This window comes from Mustela putorius, unplaced genomic scaffold (genome assembly GCF_011764305.1).
Source record: "Mustela putorius furo isolate JIRA1106 unplaced genomic scaffold, ASM1176430v1.1 tig00003863_pilon_pilon_pilon, whole genome shotgun sequence".
Classification (NCBI taxonomy): domain Eukaryota; kingdom Metazoa; phylum Chordata; class Mammalia; order Carnivora; family Mustelidae; genus Mustela; species Mustela putorius.
The window spans coordinates 26969384-26979199 of NW_025422015.1; the positions used below are offsets into that span (position 1 = coordinate 26969384).

Genomic DNA, 9816 nt, shown 5'->3' on the forward strand with positions numbered 1-9816 from the left:
AAACCAAAAGAACAGTGGAACAGACCAATGAAACAAGGACCTTGTTCTTTGAAAGAATTAATAAGATAGATAAACCCCTGGCCAGAATTACCAAAAAGAAGAGAAATGACCCAAATTAATAAAATCATGAATGAAGGAGAGATCATAACCAACACCAAAGAAATAAAAACAATTATAAGAACATATTATAAGAAACTATATGCCAGCAAATTTAACAATCTGGAGAAATGAATGTGTTCCTAGAGAAGTGTAAACTACCATAACCGAACCAGGAAGAAATAGAAAACCTGAACAGATCCATAACCAATAAGGAGATTGAGACAGTCATCAAAAATCTCCAAAAAAACAAGAGCCCAGGGCCAGAGGGCTTCCCAGGGAAATTCTACCAAACATTTAAAGAAGAATTCATCCCTATTCTCCTGAAACTGTTCCAAAAAATAGAAATGGAAGAAAAACTTCCAAACTCATTTTATGAGGCCAGCATTACCTTGATCCCAAAGCCAGACAAAGATCCCATCAAAAAGGAGAATTACAGACCAATATCCTTGATGAACACAGATGCAAAAAACCTCACCAAAACACTAGCCAATAGGATTCAACAGTACATTAAAAGGATTATTCACCACGACCAAGTGGGATTTATTCCAGGGCTGCAAGGTTGGTTCAACATCCGCAAATCAGTCAATGTGATACAACACATCAATAAAAGAAAGAACAAGAACCATATGATACTCTCAATAGATGCTGAAAAAGCATTTGACAAAGTACAGCACCCCTTCCTGATCAAAACTCTTCAAAGTGTAGGGATAGAGGGCACATACCTCAATATCATCAAAGCCATCTATGAAAAACCCACCGCAAATATCATTCTCAATGGAGAAAAACTGAAAGCTTTTCCGCTAAGGTCAGGAACATGGCAGGGATGTCCATTATCACCACTGCTATTCAACATAGTACTAGAAGTCCTAGCCTCAGCAATCAGACAACAAAAAGAAATGAAAGGCATCCAAATTGGCAAAGAAGTCAAACTATCACTCTTTGCAGATGATATGATACTTTATGTGGAAAACCCATAAGACTCCACTCCAAATCTGCTAGAACTTGTACAGGAATTCAGTAAAGTGTCAGGATATAAATTCAATGCCCAGAAATCAGTTGCATTTCTATACACCAATAGCAAGACAGAAGAAAGAGAAATTAAGGAGTCAATCGCATTTGCAACCGCACCCAAAACCATAAGATACCTAGGAATAAACCTAACCAAAGAGGCAAAGAATCTATACTCAGAAAACTATAAAGTACTCATGAAAGAAATTGAGGAAGACACAAAGAAATGGAAAAACGTTCCATGCTCATGGATTGGAAGAACAAATATTCTGAAAATGTCTATGCTACCTAGAGCAATCTACACATTTAATGCAATCCCTATCAAAATACCAGTAACTTTTTTCAGACATGGAACAAATAACCCTATGATTTATATAGAACCAGAAAAGACCCTGAATAACCAGAGGGATGTTAAAAAAGAAAACCAAAGTTGGCAGCATCTTAATTCCAGACTTTGAGCTCTATTACAAAGCTGTCATCATCAAGACAGTATGGTACTGGCACAAAAACTGACACATACATCAATGGAACAGAAGAGAGAGCCCAGAAATAGACCCTCAACTCTATGGCCAACTAATCTTCAACAAAGCAGGAAAAAATGTCCACTGGAAAAAAGACAGTCTCTTCAAGAAGTGGTGCTGGGAAAATTGGACAGCCACATGCAGAAGAATGAAACTGGACCATTTCCTTACACCACACACAAAAATAGACTCAAAATGGATGAAAAACGTCAATGTGAGAGAGGAATCCATCAAAATCCTTGGGGAGAACACAGGCAGCAACCTCTTCAACATAGGCCGCAGCTACTTCTTCCTAGAAGTATCGCCAAAGGCAAGGGAAGCAAGGGCAAAAATGAACGACTGGTCTTTAACAAGATCAAAAGATTTTGCACAGCAAGGTAAACAGTGAACAAAACCAGAAGACAACTGACAGAATGGGAGAAGACATTTGCAATTGACATATCAGATAAAGGGCTAGTACCCAAAATCTAGAAAGAACTTACCAAATTGAACACTCAAAGAACAAATAATCCAATCAAGAAATAGGCAGAAGACATGACCAGACATTTCTGCAAAGACAACATCCAAGTGGCCAAGAGACACATGAAAAAGTATTCCACATCAGTTGGCATCAGGGAAATATAAATCAAAACCACAGTAAGGTACCACCTCACACCAGTCAGAGTGGCTAAAATTAATAAGCCAGGACAACAGATGTTGGCGAGGATATGGAGAAAGGGAAACCCTCCTACACTGTTGGTGAGAATGCATGCTGGTGCATCCACTCTGAAAAACAGTATGGAATTTACTCAGAAAGCTGAAAATAGAGGTACCCTATGACCCAGCAATTGCACTACTAGGTATTTACCCTAAAGATACAAATTTAGTGGTCCGAAGGGGCATGTGCACCCCAATGTTTTTAGCAGCAACGTCAACAAAAAATATAGAAAGAGCCCAGACGTCCATCAACAGATGAATGGATAGAGAAGATAGATATTGAATATTATACAGTCATCAAAAAAAAACTCCACAAAATTTTGCCCTTTGCAACAAGTGGATGGAACAAGAGGGTATTACGTTAAGCAAAACAAGTCAATCAGGGAAAGACAATGACATGATCTCACTGTTAAGAGGAATTTGAGAACAAGACAGAGGATCATAGGGGAAGGAAGGGAAAATTGAAACAAGACCAAACAAGGGAGGGAGACAAACCAGAAGAGACTCTTAATTTCAGGAAATGAACTGAGGGTTGCTGGAGCAGAGCAGGGTAGGAGGGATGGAGTGGGTGGATGATGGACACTGGGGAGGCTATGTGCTATGAATGCTGTGAATTGTGTAAGACTTACAAATCATAGACCTGTACCCCTGAAACAAATAATACATTTTATGTTTTAAAAAATCCTAAAAAACTAAATAATTTTAAAAGAACAAAACCCAGGTATATGCTAATTATAAGTGACACTTTAAAGAAAAAGAATGTCTGAGAAATATAATAGAAAATAAATATCATATAAATACTACCTGAAGAAAACTCATAGCTAGTCAGACACAGGGAACTCCAAGACTCAAAAAAGAAAATCACACATAGATGGCAATATCTTAAGAAAACAAGGCAAATGGTTTTACATGTAATAAAAGGAACATCTCAAAACTCTATCCATCACTATATCCAATCAGGAAAGTATTGCTTTAATGTAGCTGATATAAGTAAGGAGGAAACTGTAGCATGTCAATGGGTTTTATTTTTAATTATCAAGTTTTATTGATAATATTCAGAAATATTAATTGGATACAAGATTTTGACTACATGCCTCAAGAGGAATGATTTAAATAACAAATTAGTATCTATCCCCAGAGCAGGACAATTGATTTATCTACTTAAAAGAAATTCTACCAACCATTTCTTATTGTCTGGATTTTGCTTAAATACCCAGAAGCTAGTATACTGCCATGTGTTTGTATTTTTGTGTGTGTGTTTTTATTTTGTTTTGTTTTTTGAAAATAATTTATTATTTTATAAACATATAATGTATTATTAGCCCCAGGGGTACAGGTCTGTGAATTGCCAGGTTTACACACTTTACACCATAGCACATACATACCTTCCCCAATGTCCATAACCCCATCACCCTCTCCCTACCCCCTCCCCCTCAGTTTGTTTTGTGAGATTAAGAATCTCATATGGTTTGTCTCCCTCCCGATCCCATCTTGTTTCATTCATTCATTCTTTTCCTACCCCCCAAATCCCCCACGTTGCATCTCCACTTCCTCACCCAAAGAATAAGCAATCCAATCAAGAAATGGGCAGAGGATATAAACAGATATTTCTGCAAAGACATCCAGATGGCCAAAAGACACATGGAAAAGTGCTCCACATCACTTGGCATCAGGGAAATACAATTCAAAACCACAGTGAGATACCTCCTCACTCCAGTCAGAATGGCTAAAATTAACAAGTCAGGAAATGACAGATGCTGGTGCAGATGCAGAGAAAGGAACACTCCTACATTGTTGGTGGGAATGCAAGCTGGTGCAACCACTTTGGAAAACAGCATGGAGGCTCCTCCAAAAGTTGAAAATAGAGCTACCCTACGACCCAGCAATTGCACTACTGTATTTACCCTAAAGATACAAACATAGTGATACGAAGGGGCTTGTGTACCTGAATGTTTATAGCAGCAATGTCCACAATAGCCAAACTATGGAAGGAACCTAGATATCCATCAAAAGATGAATGGATAAAGAAGAGGCATATATATATACAATGGAATACTATGCAGCCATCAAAAGAAATGAAATCTTGCCAATTGCAACGACGTGGATGGAACTAGAGAGTATTATGCTTACTGAAATAAGTCAATCGGAGAAAGACAACTGCCAAGTGTTTGTTAAATGAACAAGATGGGTAGATTTGAACCTAATATATTTGGGCAACCATAGAAACACAACTAGCAAGAAAAGCAGCCTCTGGATTAGTAATCTGCAGTTTGGCAAATCTAGTTTAAGCAATATAGCCAAATTAAGAAAAGAATGATGTCAAACAGGGTCAAACTTTCTGTAAAGAACCAGAATGTAAGGGGCGCCTGGGTGGATCAGTTGGTTAAACGTCATCTTAAGACTCAGGTCATCATCGGAGCATTCCAGATAGGCCCTGGGGCTCCCTGCTGTGCAGGGAGTCTGCTTATCCTTGTGCCCCTCCCCTGACTTATGCTCTTTCTCTCTCAAATATATAAGCTCTAAAAAGAGCACTAGATAGTAAATATTTTAGACTTGCAAGACATATAGTATTTACTGCAACTAATCAACTGTACCATAATGTTATCATGAAAGCAGTCATAGACAATAGGCACATGTGTGCTTATATTCCAATAGAGATTTATAAAACTTTGATCCAGTGCAATTGTTCTCAAAAGTGTAGTCTCTAGATGAGCAAAATTAGCATCACCTGGGAACTTGATAGAAATAGATTCTCAGTTCTACCCTAGATCTACTGATTCAGAAATTGGAAGAGATTAAACACAGCAATCTATACTTTAAGCCCTCCAAGTGATTCTGAAGCTTAATAAAGCTTGAAAATCACTTATCTAGGGAACATGGCATCATAAAACTCATCTCCAGCCATCTCCATACTGAATGTCAAGATTCAAATACCAAAGAGAAGGACAACTAAACATCCATCCTTAGGTACTATACCACCTTCATGTTCAGCAATCAAGGCCTAAAAGTGTTTAAGGGATACAGTGGGAAGGAGAGAGAGTACATGGCCAAAAACAAGTTCCTACATTACAGATGAGGAAACTGAGCCGACACTTAAATTACTTGTTTTAAGGTCTCACAGGCCCTCCTCAACATGCAAAACACAATCACTTAGTCTAAAATTAGTTTTTTCCCTACCTCTGCTGGAACTCATATCCTAGATTCTCTTCATTGTTTCTAACTCACGTGTGAGGGATGGGTGGCATATAACTACTTCAAGATATATTAGACAAGCCAATAAATTTCCCCTACTATTCTTCTGTCTTCATTGTGTCTTGATTCTGGCTTTCTTCAATCTCTCTCATTAACATGTTGAAGTTACATAGTTTACCAACATAGCAAAATTTCTACCTATAACAAAAGCCTCTCAGAAGAGATGCTAAACCCACATAGACACCATCATTACCTCTACTCTTACTTCTACCAACTTCCCTCTTCATTGTGTCTTGATTCTGCCTTTCTTCAATCTCTAACTCTCATTAACATGTTGAAGTTACATAGTTTACCAACATAGCAAAATTTCTACCTATAACAAAAGCCTCTCAGAAGAGATGCTAAACCCACATAGACACCATCATTACCTCTACTCTTACTTCTACCAACTTCCCTCATCCCATCGCACTCCCCAGGCTGTACACACACCTCTTCTGGTCTTGTATTTTCCTGGTGGTTAGCAATATTATGGTCTGCAATGATGGGGGCAAAAACCCCCAAGTTTTTCCAAACACCCAATGAGAATACTTACTATTTTGCTCTTCAATTGGAGAAGCTTAATCTTAGCCCACTCTTAGTTTTCATACTTGAAGGTTAGGGTGAGGTGAAAAAAATTTCAAATAGAAACCTAATATAAAGAATGTAAAAATAAGTCCAAATTATTTTAAAGTCTTTTTAGGATGTGGTAGTGGGCCTAACTGCATTATGATGTTCATCTGTCACTATATAAGAAATAGGAAGGATGAGAAAATCTCATTTCTTAAAATATCTAATGATTCATGAGTTTGCATATCATCCTTGAGTGGGACCATACTCATCTTCTCTGTATTGTTCTAATTTTAATATGTGTACTCCCAAAGCAAACATAAGCGAAAACTTGTTTTTAAAGTAACATAAATATTAACTCTAAATATATTAGTTCTAGTTTCCTGGGTCCAAAAATTCCCTAATCTAGCTCTTAAAGTGAAGTCAAATGAAAAATAAGATTGATATTATATGTATTTACAGAACTCTTCAGCATCAATTACATATTCTAGTTGCATGTGTTTTCAAACTTAGACATTCTCATGGAAAATCTTAATATTTATCTATAATTTATCTTTACACATAATTTTATATTAAAATGTGTATTTACAAGCAAATAAGATGTTGAAATCTTTGCACATTAATGCTTTGTATTACATTCAACATAAATAAAGAATTCATGAAGTTTTCTGTTCAACACACACACGCACACACACACACAGACTTTCTCTACTCAGAATCCATTAAAATTAGAAAACATTAAAGGATATAAGCCAAAATTGAAGAGATAAGATACAGATATTCAAGAGAGTTCAAGAAACTTCTAGATGCAAAGAATACTGAGGTAGAGTCAAGGAAGTCACAGGTAACAAGAGAAGATGCTGCAGCTAACCTGGCCAGGCGGAACTCTGGGGCTTCTCCTGAGTCCAGACAGTCATGTACAATGGAAGAAGAGTAAGATAGGGCAATAACAAAATGATTCACTAATGATCTATGTGTGGGATAGTTCATTCTCCAAAACTTTATCCCGGGGGGAGGGGAGGAAGTGTGGAGATACAGATTTTTCTCTAAAGAAATTAAATAAATTATACAGAGGATTAGGTCACTAGAATGGATGTACACAGTATATGATAAACTCCATATATATGGACATAAATTCCATATAATCTCTATAGATATAAATTCTATATATGAGACTCTGAAAAGTAGAGAGAAAACAGCAGACTACCTAGAAACTTGAGGCCTAAAAACAAACAAAAACAGTGAGGAGTACCCTGGGTTTTCTCTCCAGTTCTATCCTAGACTGGATTATTAGAGAAGGAGGCAACTCAGAAACACCAATAAGCACAGATGAGGGGGAAAACTGAAAAACCCTCCAAAAAATCTACCTTCTCTAACCAAAAAACAAGGGGTATCCTAGCAAAACAGAAAATTTTAGACAATAACCAATCTGTTCCATCCAAATAGCACAGATAAAAACTGCAGCCTCCATTCCCCACCCCCTTCAGCAACCATCAAGTAGACAGCCTAGACTTTTATTTTTACAGAGACATAATGTAGCTTTCTAAATCCTGCTATCGGGGTGGTGTCGAAGACCAAGTGAGGAGGTAGTAATTTCATCCTGAGCCCAGAATTTCATCTTCAAAGAACTAGCAGTGAGAAGGAATTTCATCCTCTTGTTGTTGGGCAGGGATCAGAAACCTGGAAAGGCAGAACTGTTACCACTCAGCAGTAATAAGGGTATACCCTCACAGTCAGTGAAGACCTCATAAGAAATCTGGTATTTCATACTTACGCTGCAGTAAAAAAAAAAAAGAAAGAAAGAAAGAAACACCTCTTATAACTTCCCCATTGCGTAGTATTGGAGACTAGTCAAGTTGGGACTTTTCACCAATGCTCAAGTGTAACATGACTACCTTCCTACAACATCAGCGGAATACACGCAAATAGCAGTGATAAGGTGACTCCTCCCTCTCCCAACCAGGATGGTATCAGCAAAGACTTAGTGGGGAGCCTAAGCTCCCACCCTTTGCCCAGCAATAATAAGAGACAGCTCCTTCCTTTACTGGCCATCAACAGAGCCTAAGTAGAGAACTTGGACTTCTATCTCACCAGCAGTAACAAGGCAGTACCATGTTTTATCCACTAGATTGGTGCCCGAAAAGTCCTGTGATAGCAAAAGATTTAAATAAGATCCAGTCTTATAACATCCAAGTTTCAGTAAAAAATATCACGCATAATACCAAGAATCAAGATGCAAATTTCATGATAAAAAACAAATTTCAACACCAAAATGGTACAGATTTTGGAATTATCAAAGATTTCAAAGCACCCATCATAAAAGTTCTTGAGTAATTACAAACACACTTAATGAAAAAAAAGAAGCCTCAGCAAATATACAGAAGTTATAAAGCAAAAGCAAATGGAAGTTTAGAACTAAAAAGTTTAATAACTGGGAAAAAAATGAGACAACAGAATAGTGAAACAGAAGAAATAACCAGTGAACTAGAAGACAGAACATAGAAATTTCCTAATCGATGAGAAAATATACCCCCCCCCCAAAAAGGGCCTCAGGAATTTATGGAACTTAAAAAAAAAAAAAAATCTGCCATTTATGTCATTAGAGACCCAGAAGTGAAGACAGATGGGGCTAAAAGGTATTCAAAAAAGTAATGACTGAAAATTTCCCAAATTTGGCAAAAACAAAGCAAACAAACAAACAAAAACCAGATTCATAGTGTAATCTCCAAACGGGATATATGCAAAGACATCCATTGCACAGCACATCATATCAAACCTAAACAAAGACTAACACAAAAATCTTGAAAGTAGCCAGAGAAACAATACACTAATTACAGATTTTTTTTCCCATCAAGGAGTATGGAAGCCAAAAGGAAATGATAAAACATTTTTCAAGTACAAAGAACCGTCAAACCAGAATTATCTATCCAGTGAAAATATGTTTCAGGAATGATGGGGAAATCAAGACATTCTCAGATGAAGGAAATGAAAATTTATCACCAGCAGCCCTACCCTAAAAGAATAACAAAAGGAAGTTCTCTAAACAAAAAGGAAATGACAAAAAGTGAAATCTACAAGACACTGATGAAGAAATCAAAGATGTAAATAAACAGAGACATTCTATACCCATGGATTGGAAACCTCAACAAAGTCATGATGCCAATTCTGCCCAAATTGATATACAGGTTTAATGTAATTCCTGTTAAAATTCTGGCAAGCTAAAATTTATATGGAAAGGCAAAGGAACTAGAAGAGCCAAAACAATTTTTTTCCTTACCAGTTTTCAACAAGCTTTTAAGTCTGTCTCAGATAGCCATTTAAAAACACAGAACACAAGAATCTGCATGTTATCCTTGTGCAGGGGCCATGCTAATCTTCTCTGCATGGTCCTAATTTTAGTATATATGCTGCGGAAGCCAGCATGAGCCAAAACAATTATGAACAAGAATCACGTGAGAGGAATCACTTTATCTGATTTCAAGACTGATTATATAGCCACAGTAGTAAAAACTATGTATTATTGGTGGAGACTGAGAAAAAGTAATGGAACAGAGAATTCAGGAACAGTCCCACAAGTACGACTAACAGATCTGTGACAAAAGTGCAAAAGATCTTCAATGGAGGAAATAGTATTTTTCAAACTAATGGAGCTGAAATAATATCCACAGACAAAAAAAATAAATCTTGACCTCAT

The 9816-nt window shown here is 37.0% G+C and overlaps 2 non-coding genes across 2 annotated transcripts; both read right to left on the bottom strand.

Moving 5' to 3' along the window:
• Window positions 1-6337: 6337 nt before the first annotated feature.
• LOC123387876 lies at window positions 6338-6439 on the bottom strand. Its single transcript, XR_006602374.1, has one exon. It is a non-coding gene; the product is annotated as a U6 spliceosomal RNA (small nuclear RNA).
• Window positions 6440-9441: 3002 nt separating this feature from the next.
• LOC123387873 lies at window positions 9442-9545 on the bottom strand. Its single transcript, XR_006602371.1, has one exon. It is a non-coding gene; the product is annotated as a U6 spliceosomal RNA (small nuclear RNA).
• Window positions 9546-9816: the final 271 nt, after the last annotated feature.